The 18,564-nt window shown below is 50.6% G+C and overlaps 1 protein-coding gene across 14 annotated transcripts in view; it reads right to left on the bottom strand.

Annotated features, from left to right (window-relative positions):
- The window catches only part of ZNF618 (zinc finger protein 618), a 167,151-nt gene that overhangs the window by 131,888 nt on the left and 16,699 nt on the right, over positions 1-18,564 (bottom strand). The gene's annotated exons all lie outside the window — the stretch shown is intronic.

Here is an 18,564-nt window from a genome sequence, read left to right as displayed (position 1 = left end):
AGTGGATGGGAACCGGAGCCGTGAGCTCGTCCTGCGTCCAGGCACAGCCACGGGCTGCAGATGCTAGCGGTGCCCGGCGAAACCTGGGGATGCCCCTGCAGAGTGGGTCCTGCATGGAAGGAATTTCTCCATCAAACCCATGCCAAGGGTGGAGAAGTGCAGGTGGCTACAAAACGTCTTCCCTGGGCACAGCTACGCTTTCGGTCTGAAAGCTGCCAGTAACAACAGCTTCCTGACACGTGCTTCCCAGTGCCCAGCGAGGCACAGGAAAAAGGAAACACAAATTTTGAATCTACGAATAAGTGACATCCAATACTGAACTGAAAGATAAAGGCTACGTACTACCTGTGTCTGAAAGTCCTACTTTTGCAGCACGTAAGAGCTGGGGGAAGGGAAAAGGAGGGGAGCCACGCCGCATCCCCTGCACTGCCCGGCTCTGAGCGCATCCCAGCCCCGTCGGGGGCAGGAGCGGACATCCCTCTTCCACCAGAACGTTATGCACGTGAGGAAAAGCATTCCTCCTCTCAGCCAGAAGCAGGCAGCTCCGACAGAGCTGTAAGCAGGAGATGGAGGTCTCGGACCACCTCCACCGACAGCTGCTTGGCAGAACGCCCCCAGCAGGAGATGGCAGGGCTCTTCATACCTACACTGCCAAGATATAATCTGGCTAGCCAACACCCAAAGAATTTGCATATGGACTGAATCCATGACCAACGACACTTTCATGACTGCATCCTGCACCCGAATGAAGGCTGCTGGGCCCAAGTGAGGCTGTGGCCACAGCCTCAGCCCCACCGCTGCGCTCTCCTGGCTGCAGATGAAGGCTCGGGCTGGGCTCCTTGCCTCACTCCAGCAACGCTGACTGCTGGGGTCAGAGCAAGAGAGAGCAACAGGAGCTGAACCTCCCAGCACACTTGAATGAAAAATGTTTCTCTGGCTATTCTAATGTTTCTCAAAAGAAATGACCCCTCCTCGGAAAGGACAGCATCATTACTGTGCTTATGTGGCACAGGCAGATGTCCTGGGTCAGGATGCGACCCTGCAGGATGCCAGCAGTCCTGGCTTTGCTCCAGACCTGTCCGTCCTCATGCACCGAGCATGAGACTCACAGAATCACAGAGCAGTTTGGGTTGGAAAGGACCTTAAAGATCATATAAATCTAGCCCTCCTGCCATGGACAGGGACAAGTCCATAAAGGACTTGTTCTGGCTCCTGCATACTCTTGTTTCTCACTCAGCTTCGTGCAGGATCAAGCCCTTGCAAAAATCTTTAAAAAGCAGCTAGACTGTTTTTCTGTAAGAATGCCAATGTGAGAAAGCCGGCAGCAGGCTCAGGGCACAGCTCCATGTGAGCCACCGTTCTGACCCCAGCAATGGCTGGGTTAGGCAAGTGCATAAAATCACTTCTCCAGAATTACCCCCATCCTCCAGCAAGCTGCAGTTAAGGGGCTTCATGGGCAAGAAGCACTGATTTTGTGCCTGGTCACTGGGTGCAGAAATTTCTTTCACAAATTTAGCCAGTAGCTGCCTTTTTTTTTTTTTTTTTTTTTTTTTTACTATTTTATCAGTATAAAACCTAATGCCAGCTTCTCCAAAACAGCAAGAAAAGAAGAAGCTTGAAGCATTCCCAGCGAAACCATCTGAAGTGTTTTACTTGGTGAAGCGACAACACATCATGTGCAGAGCAGAAGTGGAGCAGAGGCTCCTGAGATGCCACCTGGAGGGCACGGAGCCCCCACGCCGACTGCTTGGTGCACGGCTTGGCAAACCCCGCTCGAGCTGCGAGCCCTCCCCGCTGCCTCGGAGCACCGCCAGAAGCATTAAATGATTTTTAAGCAGCACCACAGAGAGGCCGCTTAATCGTCCGTGGGTTGGTTTCTTTGCAGCATAAGAAGGGAACAAATTAATAAAAAAAAAAAGGCAAAACAAAAGCTCTGTGGCACCCCCGGCTGTTACCAATCACTGCCCTTTGGACATGGGAGAAGGTGGGCTGTGAAAGTTTCCTGATCCAGACCTTCAGGTTCAAGAGACTGCCAAAAGCCGGCTGGCACCTTTAGCGCAAGCCAACGCTCTGAGCATTGCCCAGCCGCCTGTACACACACATTTACCTGTAACCTGAGGTACTCTCCAAATAAAATTAAAAACAAAAAGCAAAACCATGATTCCTTGGTGGGGTTTTGTTGTTGTTGTTTGCTTGAGTGTAGCATACAAACTTAGGAACATTAAACCTTCTGATCTTTTTTTAATTGCTATCTTTTAAAGCCCAATGTGACAGCACTTTACCAAGCTGAACATTTCATTGAACTGCTCATCATCCCAGGTATCCAAGAAAACAGCTGAAAAGGCTGACAGGAGACAGGCTTCATACTATTATCCAGCACTTGGACACTTCAAAACCAGTGCCAAATAATTTAACACTCGGTATCTATTATTTTAAAGCGGTACAATTTGCAAAATCTATTTCGGAATCTACTAGAAATATTTCCATGATTTAATAAAGTTAAAATGAAAACTGGGCTTAAGTTTAATCTTGCTTTTGCACTGTAGTAAAAAATGTACCTCCAAAATTTACACCATGCTGGAAGAGAACCAGAAAATGAAAAGCTAGAGTGATCTCAGCCCGTTTTCACCTCTAAAATAATGGAAATTAAAAAAAAAAAAAGAAGAACAAGGGAGGGGGAGGGAGCTTTGTGGGACTTTTTTGCTGCTTCACTCAGTTTCAGTAACCTTTGCCACCGGCAGTAACACAAGGAAGGAGCTCTGCAGTCCATGCCAGTGTTGGCTCTTCCCCCGAAGACCATCCCCTTCGAAACACGGCCACTTCTGGAAGGTGTCGCACCGCGGCAGCCACCTGCCCCGCAGTGCTGCCCACCTCCGCAGCTCCGCGTAGCGGAGCCAAGCCATGCCGGCAGGGGTCCCGAGCTGCCCCCCGGCGCTCAGCGGGGAGCCCAGGCCCCCTGTGGGACCGGGTACTGGGCCAGGGCAGCCGCTGCACCAAGCCCAATGCTGGCATCCCCAACCCCGCCTCGCCCAGCACTGCGTGTACGGGCGGGTTTCATGGGATCTCCTCTCTAAATTGAAGTCTGCTGTTTGCTACTGCAGAACACGTTTCCGTACCTACAAGTCCGTGCTACAGAGAGAGCGAAAGGAGCTCCAGTGCCAAAGCACGAGTGGTTCTGCACCTGCCCCCTCCGGTAACGCCTGACCGGCAGCCCGGAGCCAAGGGGCCAGGAAAGCTCCTGCAACCCGGAGCACACCGGGTACACACAGGACCGCCCTACGTAGACACAGGCACCATTCCTTACCCAGTGGGAAAGGTGCATGGTGCTAATGCCGAAAAGAAAACAAAAATCCCACTTGCACTCAGTGCACACTTGCCGGTGCATGGTCCTGCTAGCACACTACCTTATCATCAGTCACATTCATTCGACAAACCAAAACTCTCTACTGTGATTTCCAAGCATAAAGGTATCTATGGTCATTTGTAAGGTGTTGTGGAGGACACGTTCCCTGCTCCTTGCCACCTCAGAGCTCTGCTTCCTGGGGCTAGGAGGGCTCGCACACTCTCCAAGCCCCCCGCATGTACCCAGCACAACAAAAACCCACAGCAGCAACTTGGAGCAGGTGGGGAAAATGCAGTCGCTGCGTCCAAGGCAGCAGATGACAAATAATCAATCCTTTACGGAGTAGGAGGGGAATTGTTTATTTCACAATTGCTTTGTACCTAAAAGAAGTCTTGGCACCGAATCTCAACTACACCTTTAATGCTCCTACGAGACTGCGAAGGCTCTTTGGGGGACCATACGGTGCCACCAGAAAGGTAATAACAAAAGAAATGGGGAGCTGCTCCCGCTGAGCTACAGTACCTTCTCGTCCAGTCCATTACAGACTGCGAAGTTCGGGGAAAATCTTGAATTTTCATCAGAGACAACCAAAAGGTCAGCCTTTCTTATGGGATTTCAGCCATTTGAGTGCCCTTTTGAGCTACAATCTTGAAATTAGGAATAATTCATTCATTACAGACTGCTGATTACAGGGGGGAAAAAAACAGAAATTTGACATTTCTTTCCAGTTCACCAAAAGGTCAGTCTACTGATTTACAAAATTTATATTAATTTTAAACTCTGAGGCTGTCACATTGGGCATGAGGCATCCAATTTGGAGAAATTAAGGTCACTTAAGGTCTCTAGTTACATTTATCATTTTGAATGCAAAAAGTTCTCAAAGGCAAAGGCAGTGCCGAGGGAGCCAACAGCCAAAGTCACCCAAACTTGGGGCAGCCGCCAATTTTAATATGCTAAAATGAATCTCTGTTTAAGACAACCATGGCTTTTTGTCTCTTCTTCCCACACGCTGCCCAACATCAACCACATGGAACAAAAACAAACTAAAATTTGGGGTCACAGCAAACCCAACTGTCCTCAGTCCCCACTGCTACTCACCAGGGCACCAGCAGCCAGCAAAACTTCTGGGGCTGCTCCGACAGAGCTGGAAAAGGCAGATGGGTGAAGATGAGGATGAGGAAGAGAAGGAGGCGGCGGTGGCTGCCCAGAAGCCATCTCCTTGCGCAGCTGGAGCAGAGCAAGGCATGGTTCAGAGCTGACTCAAGGGCCAGGGGAGGAGGGCAGGAGGTGTCTGCCACAAACACACACGGAAAATACCGCCAGGCACGAAGCCCTCCGAAGGCGCTGCTGGAGATCCGACAGCAATCCCAAAGGCCAAGCACAAAGCTTGGCCGCCTCGTGCTGCCGTGCACGAATAAGAAGAAAAGCAAAGTCAAAGCGCCCCATCCCCAAAATATCAAACCAAACGACTGATTTGCAAGAAGGTGAGATGTATGAGTCCTGTTATTTGTACGGATATACAGAAGTCATTTTTGAAGAGGTACAGCACTACAAGCCCACCTCATGCAACCACAGGATCCCTACAAAAACCCTGAAGCTCCGTCAGTCCCTACCAATGAATTTCTACCCGGGCAGCTCTCCGTCAGCAGGTGCCCCACGCCACCCCGACGCCTGCACAGGGCCGCAGCAATCCTGACCCCGTGCTCCTGCTGGTCCCCAGCCCAGAGCACATCCCACCGGGAACCCTCCTGGCTCCCGGCTGAGAGCTTGGCCAAAACCGACTTGTCCAACACCGACCAATTCGCACCAGCCACCACTACATTATTTCTTTTTTAAATTTTTTATAAAGACGCACTCATAAAAACTTGAATGGAGGTCTGTTCACGCTGCTCCGGCTGTCGCAGCGCGGCCTCGCGCACGGGGCCTTCCGACACCGGCGGCTCCCACCGCACGCCCGACCTTATCATCCTCCTCAGGCAGCAAAAATTAGGGAACCATCTTGGCGTGGTGGTGATTTTACGCTCCAGCTGTAAGCCCTGCCCATCAAGCCCTTTTCCAGCCTACCCGTGTTTACGCAGTAAGAAGATTTAAATTTTCTAACTTCTTAAATACAAAAAGTTGGATATTACTACTTTCCCTTTAGAAGAACTCGGTGCTTAATACCACATTAAAAACTGGCCTTTGCAACAACTCGATTTTAAAATAAATTACTACATTTTAAACTGCTAAATAATATTAGTTCCTCTTTGTATTTCATTTCTTCTGAAAAAACATACAAATCAAATCACAATCAGACATCTGTATTTTTCTCCTTTTTAATCCAGTAACTTGTGAATTCATGCATTGACCCAGCCGAACAAAGGGCAAAGACTGTTAAATTCCAGAGCCCAGGAGATATTTGGTTACTCATTCAAGGCCTTCTGCGAAGTTAAAAAAAAAAAAAAAGAAAAAAAAAAGAACAGACTTACTGACAAAGAGAGGCAGCTTTGGAAATGATATTTTTAAATTAATAACCGAAAATGGGAAAGAAGTGAACTAAGTAGAGATGAGCTGCTTGCTCTGCCGCAATGGGAAGATGGAGAGCGGGTTGGAACTCATTAGCCCAATTACATAATATCTTGTTTTGGCCAAATCCGAATGCAGTAAAAGCAGCGAGAGAAATGAACTCTTAGGTAACAGCAAATCGGGAAGAGGTGGGGGAGAGGGAAGAAGAAAAGGCTTTTTATGCTGATCGGTGAAACTCCTTTAAAATCCTTCCCTTTGCCCGGCAGGCGAAGGGAGCTCTGCAAGGGATGCCCCGAGAGGCAAGAATTGGGCAAGAATTGGGCAAATGTCCGACAGGGCTGGGGCAGCGCGGGGAGGGGCAGAGGCGATGGGCGCTGCGGGCTGGTGGGGGGTGAGGGAGGGCTCGTGCACGAAGGCAGGGAGAAAGTATCAGATGGCTTGAAATTTCCCTGCCTTCCCTTCCTCCTGTCCCTGAAAATCACATTTAATTGAATTCAAAAGCATTCTGAAATTTTACTAGTTTAGGAAAGATTGAATAAGCATGTAATTAAATTAATTACAGAATCACTGCTCTGCATCCTACTGTAGGAATAGCAGTGAATCAACCAAATGGCTTCAAAATCACTTCCTAAATGCTTTCAAGTTAAATAAAACTTCAAGAACTATTTTAAAACACTTACAGCGTAGTCCAGAAAAATCCAAGCTCTCAACCAGTTTCCTTCGGGCGTACGGGGACGCGCTTCGGCAGCAGCCCGGGTGCCTCCCTGCCTGCATGGGCAGCAGGCGCGCTGAGCCCCACGCCTCCTCTCCCTGCCTGCATCCCTGCCCGCTCACCGCGGGGCAGCCCCTAACGAAGCTGGCTCCTCGTCTAATTAAGGATCCTTCTGGGCAAGGAGATAGGAGAAGCACGGCCGTGAGTTCGCGTGCGAAGGGTGCGTTGTAAAGCGCGGGCGCAACCAGGGCTGACTGAGGATGGCCCCTGCTGCAGCACCCCCTCGCCCGCGCTGGCACCAGGGGTCCGGAGACCCGAATGTCTCCAGTGAGGGCTGTCCCCCCTGCGCGGACCCCCTTGCCAGAGGATGTCTGAGAGCAGGGAGCCTCGTTGTTCACTACAGGAGGGCAGAGGCAGATTAGCAAAGACGCAGCGAGACACATCCCGACTGCGACCACAACTGCAAAGCAGCCCCAGGGCCGCCGTGTGCCCGCAGCGGGCACTGGCTTCCGCCCTTCCAAGAAAAGAGGAATAGCCTCACGCTGCCTCGCATGCACAGCTGGGGCAAGGCTCCCTTTCGGTTAAAGCTTAATGTTAAGGTAGCCTCACATACCACCACCACTGCCGAGCGCTGGAGGCAGTGGGGCCATCACAGTGCCCACGAGCCCCTTCCGCACAGGGGACGCAGCCGCAGCACGGCTCATCCTGCAGCCCCTCGCCCAGCAGAGGAGACCAGGGAGAGGACAGCAAGGGCAGCAGCCCGGGTTTGATGACCAGGTGGGAGCTCTCCCCATTGCTTACTCACCCACGGCATGCAGCACCGTCCCAAACTCCTGCAGGCATCCCGGCGGGCAGCGGGTTGACTCTCACACACTGACCTGGGGTCAATCTCCAAGCATGGCCACAGCAGCACACACAAGCACTCTAAGGAAATGAAATATGATTGCTCACACCAGAAATCAAATGTGAATGCTAACCTAGGTGACTTTGCATAAGGTAAATGAAGTGAGCTCTTTCACCAGCACTGCGGCTTCCAGGAAGATGTCCCCGTGCAGCCTCGGTGGCTTCGGCTAGCAACGATGGCCAAAGCCAGCCTGTGTCCCCTACGCTATGTGAGACGCTGCCTCAAAACCCACATGAGTGAAACAGGTCCTCGTGCAGCAGGAAAGGAGAAACAGCTGATAAAATGGCCAAATCAGAGTTCAGAGAGCCACTTATTTTTAATAAACTCAACCCATGTTATCTTTAACAACCTGATGGTCTGTTTGCCTGCACCAAGCCTCACCATCTCGCTAGCAGGCGTGGACATCGCCTGATGGGATCACTCAAAATCTACCTCTTCAAACCCCGAGCAAAACCTGCTCTCCCAGCCGGCAGTGACACCGGACAGCCGGCAGGCACCCAGCACCTTCCGTGCCACTGCCGCTATGGATGAAGACCACATCCACGCTACAGAATTGAACCCCCTAAAGGCATTTCTAATTGCTCCATTAAAAGGTGCAAATAGCTTCCTTTTGCAAAGGCACGGCCATCTTCTGGGTGTGAAAGCCAAATCTCTCCTTGGCATAACCACCCAGCCTCGCTACCTCCCCACCGAGTGCCCCTGTGGGATTTATGCTTGTTTGTCACCTGCCCCCTCACCCCCGCATACAATTAATCACATTTGCACACGGAAATACCAGCAAAGATCTTCACAACACGTCCAAGAAGGTTTCAGAACGAATTTCATGAACTGAGCAGTGATTGCCAAGACCAGATTGCGCGGAACAAAACCGCTGTTTGCTAAGGGAAAGCGAACACGAAATGGCCGCGGTACCCCCACGGCACATCCACGCAGGCTGACCGTGGTGGGGACGGGAACTGCAAACCTGAGCCCCACAGCTCTGCAGGTGGAGAGGCAGAGGCCTGAATAAACCACCAGCAAGAGAATGCACAGAAACTGTTACAATCAAGCAGAAGTACAAGTCACAACAGAATTACTAAAAAAGCAACAGACCTATGCACTATGTTAGGAAAGGGACCTGAATGCAACACAGCTCAGTTGGCCTTCATGTCTTACATGTGCAGAGAAAACATCATCTCAGTACTCATTAGTGGTCAAAGAGCAAAAGAGAGGGTAAGGAGTTGTTAAAAAAAGGCAAAACAAACAGAAAACATAATCGTGCCATGCACACATCCCTACCGCACCTTCATTTTGAGCACAGCAGGCAGATCTGTCCACCATCTCAAAGACCTGCATCTCTAGGGACTGCAGAGCTGGATGATCAGAGGCTGGAAACCACTTCCATAAGAGAAGTGACAAAATGAATGAAAACCTTCCAGCTGAGACGAGCTAACCGGGGAAAATGAGATGGGACAAGATCTCAAGTGCCCATCCCGGACGGCACGGGGCCAACAGACCGCAGGCAGCACGCTACCCGCCTGCGCTCCCAGCGATGCTGCAGCAGCCCCGCAGCTCCGCGGGCACTCGGGGAAGCTGCTGCCTGTGCTGCCCACTCCTTCCCACACAGCCCCGCTCCTCAGCGCACTTCTCCAGACATCACGGTGTTTTAAAACTTTCCTTCACAAACACAGGGTTTTTTATTGTTAATTCCACCTCTAGAGTAGCGGGGGTATAACCCATCCCTCCTTCACGTAGCAAGACCCAAAGCCCCATCCTTTGGAAGGGACTGGCCAACACCATCACCCTCCAACAACCTCCTCCTTACAAAGCTCATCTTAAAACAAATTGACTACTATTGCACAGCAGCCCAAAGCCCAGGGTTTCAAACAGAAACGCCTCAGCACGCAGCCCACGTGCGGCCCCGAAGCGCAGGCGTCCCTCCCCGCAGAGGCGCAGTGCTTGGTGCCACCCGGTGCCACGGCGGCCTGCTGGGGAACGTCCTTTGAATTGGAGGGAGAGGAAGCGGGGGATGAATTATGCGCTGCTTGACCTCAGGAACGGAAATCCATCGAGTTTCACTACTTCATCACTTCGACACTGCCGGCTGCGGTGCCAAGATTTCTGCTGGGACCGGTGCAGAGGCAGGGAGAGGACGCGGTGATGGTGTCTTGGGCAGAAGTTCAAAATATTTGTTTCTTGGAGGAACAAGATACACAAGGATGAAATATGTTGTCTTAAGAGTGTTACTCAAATAGGTCCTTTATCTTCTCAAGAAGATGAATTTTGACATAGTAGAGCTTTTTCCCAGTAATACCTATTTTCATATATTTCAGTTTAGATCAAAAGAATCCCACTAACAGGGTAACCCTGTTAGACAATTTCTGTAAAACTTGAGGTTGAATGCGGTGGACCAGGAGAGTGCTAAGGAGAAACAGCAGCAGAGCCTGTGCTTCCTGCAGCTGCCCTTAATGGAAATTTAAGCAGTGCAAAGTGTCTCAATAAACCATCAGCCACGACTAATTAAGGTGCAGTATACTTAGGGTAGCCACATGTAGCTCTGGCCACCAGCATGCCGTGGGAAAAAAAAAAAAAAACTAAAAACTTGTAATATAAAAGCAGAGTGCACCTCATTTCAAACTTCAGGAGGCAGAAGACCCTTACTGGAGGCTAATGCCGAATCTCCATCAGGGACCAGCAGTCACCGTCCCAACGGCACAGCAGGAATTATGGGGTAACAGCAAGGCACGTATCGACGCTGCAAGCCAGGGTAAGCAAAACGTCGTAATAAATCCTCACAGCAGCAGAAAAGCCCGGCTGGTTCACTCATGTCCATCCCCTGTCACACCAGCAAACAGAGCAGAGTTTGCTCAGAAATGAGCTTGATCCCGGGTGAAATTAGGTGCTGCCCTCCATTGATACTCTCCCAGTAAAGAGGTTTTGCATAGAGAAGTGTCTTGAGATTTGACTGCACGTGGAAAACTGATGGATTTCCCCGATTCAAGGATTTTACCTTTTTTCCTGAGGTATGGTGGTGTAAGCATGCTGCAGCACAACGGCCTCCTCTGAAGTCGGGAGCAGAAGGCGGCTTTCATCACCGTTCCTGTTACCAGCCTTTTATGCACCCTGGTGAGCAACAGCTTGGGAAATTGTTACAAATTCTGGAAGAAATAGAGCGAGCTGGAGCTGCCCACAGCGCACCTCGGTTCCCAGTCCTTCAGGAGAGGACAGAGCAGACCAAAGGACCACGAAGGGCTCTGAATTAGCAGGTGACAGCCCACCGGAGGTGGGAGATGCTCCACCACTCTTGTCCCAGGCCCGTCTTCCCAACGACTCGGCTCTTGGTGAGCCCGATGGGCTGGGCACACCTCACAAAACCACCTGAGAACCGCTTCTGAGGAGAGGGCAATTGCTCAAAGCCGATGTCCAGAGGATACAGCAGGGCTGCAAGGCTTGTGGAAAGGGCAGAGGGTTGGAAACAGCGAGCGTGAAAGTTTCCACGTGTCTTCTGGAGTCTGCTAGGACTGCCCTAGGGCTGCAAAGAAGCTCAGGGTGAGACTCGGCACCGATGACTGCAGAGAACGGGAAGAAGCTGAGACGCGAAAGCTTTTACATAGCACGTACTAAAACAAAGCTCTTCATTTGACTTTTACGTAGCTTAAGAGTAGGATCCATCAGCTTTCTGGGAAACAACCGCTGCAACGGCTGCCCTGCAGTTCCAGCCAGCTGCCTGCACAGCACCGCTGACAGAACCGCGGTGCAGCCTGCAGGTACGGGGTATGGCCACTGCGGCACAAACCCAGCGGAGGCCGAACAGCAGGGCGAACGTGTGGCTTGGTGGCGTGTTTGCCACAGGACTCTGGGCTGTGACGGGAACTTGCACGGGGTCCCGTCCAAGTCCAGCACGAGGCTGGGTATGGCAGGGTGGCATCGCAGCCCAGGCGACGTGGCACTTTTCCGGGGCTCTGAACACAGGTCCTGCTGCTGCACGGCTCAGGCACCCCCTGTGAGCGGTTTATTCTTCAACCATTTGTCACTATAAAACCACGGGACTGCGTGGTGCTCAGCTCCACGAGACCTGACCCCAGCCAGCACGCTGAGCAGCTGAGCTAGCGCAAGCTGAACAGTCACCGCTGCCAAATCAGGCCAAAAAAGGTGTCAGACACCTGCTGCTGGGACCACAGAGGGATTACGACTCCAGATTCTGAAAACGTGCTGTGACAAAGCACGTGGTGGGAAGGGTGGTGAGCCCTTTGCTCCGCACTGCGGCCACAGCCAGCAGTGGGTGGGACAGTGGCAGGCAGGGCAGTGTCCCCAGACCGCGGCAGGCACCAGCAGTAACCCACCTAGAGAGACACGAGCCAAAGGACAGCAGAGCCTGCCTGCGAAGTGGCAGATGAGATGCAAGAGTACAGCTTTTGCTGAGTGATGCGGCAGTGACGCCCCTGCCCGGTCTCAGCAACGCCACGAACTGAGTTATGGAAGGTTCAAGCACGCCCATACAAGCCACAGTCCTCCTTCTGGCCATGCTGTAGAGAGCCCAAAAGAAAGGTCTCCCTTCCCATCTGAACTTGGGTCCTCTCCCTTTCACCTGCCACAATCCTCAGCCCCTCGCACCATGTGGGAGGTGGGCTCCTGAGTGACCAAACTGGTCTCACAGTACAGAGGGGGTGCCTTCCTCCTCCCACCCCTCCTCTGCCTCCCCACTCACTGCTCCCCTCCATAAGCCAGCTTACTCACCAAGCTGGCAGAAAGCCCTGCCTCTTCCCAGCCTTCACAGGTTTTTGTGTTCTTTTCCAGGGTTGGGGAGATAAATCAACGCACAGAAGGCTCCAACAAACACTAGCCCACGAGAGAAGAAGCAGCAGAAGAGCATGGACAGGAGGCACAGGACCAGCACCTCCGTCTTCTGCCAACAGTGAGCTCCTGGCCGGGCTCCCTACTCCATCTTGCAGGCTCTGCTGCCACCCACTCCTCCCCTCCCCGGGATGATTAGCAGTGTCATTAACATCCATCAAACGAGGGCTAAGGGAGTTCACACCTCCTCGAGTTAGTCGGTAACACTGCCGACAAACTTAAGGAGACCATAATGTGTTGGTCTGCCTGCAGCTTGCACTTGGAAAGCATTTCTCATTAAAAGTGCACTTCTAGCTCTCAGCTATTTGTAAAGGAAATCCTGAATGCTTCTGGACGTGAATGCAGCAGGCAGCCACGGAGGTACGCCAGGCCAGCGAGTCAATGGGTTGGATCAGGTAGCTTGACACCACGTTGTTACGCCGCTTGAGCAGCAGCAGCCAAGGATGGAGCGAGGCTGGAGCGCCGGCCAAAGCCACGGTCCTGCCGCCGGATGCCAAAAGACACAAGCGCGGAGCCAGGAGCATGGCAGGAGGATCTCCAGAGGATGCACCAGCTGTTTGCAGGAGGCCAGGAATCGCTAACACAACCGTGCAAAAATATGCGGCGCAGCGCCCGTGTCTGCGTATCACACCAAGCAACACAGAAGGTTTTGGGTGTAGTTAGTCTTGCACTTGCTTTTGCAATGGTTGATGCAAACAGGTCCATTACTGAAAGCTCACTGAAATGAAAATTTTACTGAAAGCTACGTTATCCAGCCTTTACAGGCTACCAGCAATCCTTTCATGGAAGAACAGCCGAAGAAAAAGGAAACAGATTAATCTCTAGGAACAGAACAAACAGAGCATCTTATTTTCAGAAATAATATTTCACTACAAATCCAGTAGCAGGGAAGGATCAAAACCAGCAAGCCCTTAAGTGAAATGTCTTTGAGGCAAAGGACTGTTGGAAGATGCATCAAGAACAGAACAGAGGAGAACACCTGGAGCAATTTCTGGAGAGCACCTTCTGTGGCACCCTGGTCTCACCCACGGTGACACCGATCCTCTAGGCGGAACGCTCCACCACTACCTGTCCTCTGCAGGAACCGAGCTCCAGGGATGCGCCCGGACATCCCAGTGTGGCGTGGCTTCCTGCATCCCAAAGTGGTGTTGCTTCAGACACTCGCACCTATGCCACGATCCCAAAGGCACCGCACTTAAGAGACTCCTTCAAGTCATCTCCTTCCTTTCCCCTTCATTTGCATTCGGGCTGATGGAAGGGATGTTCCTCACCACCGTGTGCGTGGGGAGAGAGAAAAGGTGTCAGCACTGTGGAGAGATTTTATTTTTGCATTCCCTTGGAACGTCAGTCAAATCAGTGACTTCCATCAACACATCTGAACCCCAAAATATTAAATTTATCATCACCTATCATTGCACACCATCTCACCCTTGGTTTTCTCCCACCTCCTCCAAGAATGTTCTCCTTTCTCCTACCTGTGCCAGCCCTGAGACCGCTCACTCCACAGCACTGCGGTGCTTGTCCTACCAAGTCCCCCACTGTGGCATCACCTTTGTTCTTCGACCCAAGATCTCCTACTTCCTCCTTAGTTTCTTGTCACTGTCTCAACTTCCAATGCTGAACCACCACCCAGACTCTATAACAAGTCTCTGCCCATCAGTATTGTCACAGGCAGCAACTGCAGACATCTAAGCAGCAGAAAGATCCTTCAAGTTCACGGAAATGCATCCTGCCTGAACGTGCTGGTGGGATCTCACCACACAGACTGGGACCAGTAGCTTTGGGTGTGATCTGGGTTTTATTAGAACAACCTCAGATCTGAGTCTGTGCACAGTTTGAGAAAGGTGCTTACAGCAAATTTACCCCACAGAAGCAGATATTCTTCCCCCCCTGGCCCTGCAAACGGGCCCTGCCCCAGGTCCCAGCCCACGGCCGTGGTGCCACAGGGATGGGTCTGGGCTGCTCCAAGGCACAGGGCTTTCGTGTCTCGCTGAACCACACCGACTTCCTTGGGCTCCTCTGTCTGTGAACACAAATAGAACCTCCCAACCACACTGCACCTCAGTAAGAACTGCCTCAAAGTCCCCTGCTGCTCCTGTTATCAGGAGAAGCATCCTGGTATACTGGATGAGACCTTCCCCATCCAACTAATGGCAGGCAGAAGGTGCCCCTTCACAGCACGTTTCGGGCTCCGTAACACCAAGGATGCACTCCCCAGGAGACTTAGGAAACGAGGAAAGAAGCTCAATCAGTCTTGACAACTGACATAATCTCATTTTCAAGCTTCCTCTCTCAATTATCTTCCATGAGGAAGAACAAAGGCAGGTCACAGCATCTGAAACTTCCTCTAGGTTTTGTTCACATTTTTCTCTTTCCACGTAGTGAACAAGGGCCGCTGATAAGAAGGAAGCAGAGTCTGGCACATCCAAGCAAAGCTACTCAACAAGCTCTGCCACTTCCTCCCCACTGCTTAATTACTGCGCTGCTGTGACAGAGGCACATCTTCTGGTTTGCTCTTGTTCCAACCTAAGCCTCTGTGTCAGGTGAAAACCATCACCTCCTGCTCACTCCTTCTGCTCCCAGAGAGCAGCTGACGGCCAGCGCCCGCTGGCTGCAGCAGTCAGCGCGCCGGGGCGGAGGAACACAGCAAGCTGGCTGGCTACTGGGATCGCTGCAGGGCAAACAAGGAACTCAAGACCAGGTCTGTCAAAATTTCAAGTTTTCGTTATACAGGCTGCACGTATTTCTTATTTTCCTACAAGGCAAACCTTGGTCTAACAAGCTACATAAGATACAGGGACTCGAGGTCAGTTACTTGCATGTCCTCTTACGATCTGCTCACTATCTACAAGGTCTTCTCATCCGCCATCCAGGCAAGTTGCTGATACTGTGTTTGCACCACATAAACACTCAGAGAAGCTGGAACAAGCGCAGGTCCTCTGCTGCAGGCAATATGTTCACTTTCCTCTCCAAAGCCGGCTGCGATTTGAAAACAGCCGCAGTGCCAGCTCCAGCATAAGCGAGGCTTGCTGCGGTAACCACACCTCGTTAGCGAACCGTTCCCTCCACGACAGTCCGGGATCTCTCCTGTTCATCTCTTTGTCTGGGCTGGTGGCTCCAGGACTCTGGAGTCCTTCTTTTCTTCTCCACTGCAACACACATCTTCCTTTGCTGCTGATAACATCTGCTGAATTACTAAAGCTTTCCCTCAAGATCTACATTTCTTCTGCACAAATTTCTCCCATATATTGGTTTTTGACTTCAATTTAACTTTTCTCCCCTTGAATTAAAGTACTATTTTCCTCTGATCGTAATTTGGTTGCATGAAACAAAGTTGAAGGTTATCAGATTTGAGGAAAAGAGGGAAGCAGAGCACGATGACAGATGTGGCGTGCTCTTGTCTTGCTTTATTTCCCATTCAGCCCAAACAACACCCTGGTCTCATTAGCACTTAATGCAGGTGAAAATAAAATGGTTTATTATTCAAACAGTGTGGGCACATGAAAAACATCCACTCTGGGCCTGTTGGAACTTGCCAAGTATCAATGCTAAGCTCTTTCTCTGTATGAGGAGCTCCTTTACTCACAAGACTATAACTTCTTATCTGGGCTAATAACGTTCAATAGGAAACCTCTCAAATCCCACTTGAAAACTTAAGCATTTGATATTTAGGACATTTCCCCACTCCATTAAAAATGTAACAGCTTATAGAACACTATCCCGCTAAAGAAACTGCCCTCCCGAAAGGGGCCAGCTGTTTATCTGCTGGTTACACCTGGGCCCCGAGGTGCCAATTCAGGGAGCCGCCGCCGCTCCCCCAGCCCACCAGCTCCCTCGTGCCGCAGACGGAACTTGCTCCAGTGCCTGCAAAGGAAGGAAGGGTTGTGCAAGGGAACAGCGACCGGCAGGCACAAGGGCTTCTCCAGGACAAGGACAAGGAGCGTAGCTTGTGCAGAGAGCAGCAGCAATGCCGCGCACAGCTGGGCACCTCATTCAAGCCGATGGAGCTGGCAACCCCAAGCTAAACACACAGGCAATGCTGCGAGTCTGAAACACTCTGCGTAAATGTTGTAATGTTTTAAGGGACAAGCCCTAATGCACGAACAATGGATTTGGTCACATTCCCGACAAGACAAATTCCGCCCTCCAGTCAAGATGTGACACCAGCCGCCCGACGCGCACTGACATGGAAACTCGGTCTATTGGTGAGGCATTGCCCGTGCAACCACAGCACCCCAGGAATATAACTGAAGAGCTGCGCACTGCAGCCACTTGAAATATTGCTCATTTCTTCCCAGATTTGTTGAAATTCAGATTATAGCGGCAGCTGGGTGAAAAGCAGGAATTCAAATCCTGGACTCCGCAGATCCACCAGAATTGTCTTCGACCAGCCGGCGGCAGGGACAGACCCAACGGGAGGCGCCCATCGCTGAGACAGCCTCACTGAGACAGGCTGTGACAACTTACCTAGCACAACACCCCGTGGACTCCATCCTAATAAACACATATGACAAAATATAACAACGAGATCTTCTGGAACTACTAATCCTGCTCTCCAAATCAGAGCAAGCCATTATACCCACTCACCCAGGCAGGCAAAGAGGAGCCCTCAGATCCATCTGCTCCTGCTCCAGCAAGCAGAAGAATCACCAACTCTCCCAGCATGTTCAAGTCAACCCATTTTCCTAAACGAAACATTAACCGCCAGCGTGATATCAAGATAGATGTCGGCTTTTAATTACACACACAAAGGAGTTCGTAACACTCCAGCTCTACTGCAAGGGCGGCTTGCTGAGAAAAAGCAACTTTGATCAAAGCTTCCAAGCCCATTCTGTAGACTGTAAAAAAGAAAAACTAGTGACCTTACAGAGTTACCGCATAATTTGTCTCCAGATTTTTATGCGCAGAACTCGAGAGCTTGCAGCCAGAATTCATTTTGTTTGTGGCATTACCTTTTTTATTCAAATGTTCACGGAGCTTAGAAAGGGAGGATTTTGGAAATGGAGTACACACCAAACACATACACAAAAAATTGCCATTTTTGCTACAAACGTCCACTCCCAGATGACAAGCCTTGTGCTTCTGTGCAAAATAGATGTATACACACACAGTATGCATACAAATATATGCATACATGCACACACATGTCTCTGATGGTTGTAAAGGTCGTAAGAAAAATCTAATCCTTCAAAATCGCCTGTGGCTTGAGGTCACCTCTACGCTCAGCAGGTGAGTGCAGCAACAAGGTATGTTTGTTGTGCAAGGAGACTCCAGGCTTGGCGGCAAGTTGCACGTACCTCTTAGCTTAAAAACACAATCCCCACAAAATGAGCATGCCCCGGCATTTTGCCACTCCCTCGGATCATGGACTTCCCAGCACGTGACACAAATCGGGTCCTGGACCCAGTTTGCCTATCACCTACCAAAGGCATTAAACAGCTCCTTTGCAAATAGGCTGTTCCCGTATCTTCTTCCTCCAATTGCTATCACCATCTTCAGTGGGCAAGTTTCCTCTGCTAGCTTCCGTCTGCTCTGAATATATCTAAAGAACCCTTTGAAGTCAAAATATTCTTAGCAATTAAATCTTCGCTATTTCTTTTCGCCTTCCTAATTATCCTTTTAACTGCCTTCTGCTTATTTTAATAGATCTTCCTATCCTCGTCCTTACCAGACTGTTTATACTTTTTAAAAGCCTACTGCTTACTGCTTCTAATACTGTTTACATCTTCACTTAGCCACCTCAGCACAGTTGCTGCTTTTTGCCTGATTTCAGAGTTAACCAGGGGAAATTTCCTCTCTGATCTCTACAACAGTTTGTAAATACCTCCCATTTCTTCTGCCATACATTTCCCTCCTATCTGGACGAGGGAACGAAGTCTCCTCCGGACCATGAGGTGCTCTGAGGCAAATCCGTACTCTTATACAGCGCTTTAGGCACACTTCTCTCCACTGCTCTGCCTATCGTTTCTGCATTAGGAATATTAAGCAGATTATTAATGACTGAATCCCATGTGTTCCCTAACTACCTTATTCATTATCATTTCCTGCCTGAAAAAGTAAACAAATAGCCTTTTGTGCTCAGTGTTACAGGAGATTACCGATGAATTTCATTAGTTATATCTCTACTAGGGGCAAAAAACAGTTGCAAGCACTTTGGCTTCGTGCACTGGCTTATGCTGGGGGGTGCCTGTGTGTGTGCACGTGCCATGGTCTGACACCGGCCCAGCAAAACTACCAGGAAGTTTCGGTGCATCCCACAGGGTTTGG

The sequence above is a fragment of the Anser brachyrhynchus genome, assembly GCF_964034855.1.
Source record: "Anser brachyrhynchus genome assembly, chromosome: 19".
NCBI lineage: Eukaryota > Metazoa > Chordata > Aves > Anseriformes > Anatidae > Anser > Anser brachyrhynchus.
Note: the sequence above shows the minus strand (reverse complement) of the source record. Positions and strands in the feature narration are given on the sequence as shown.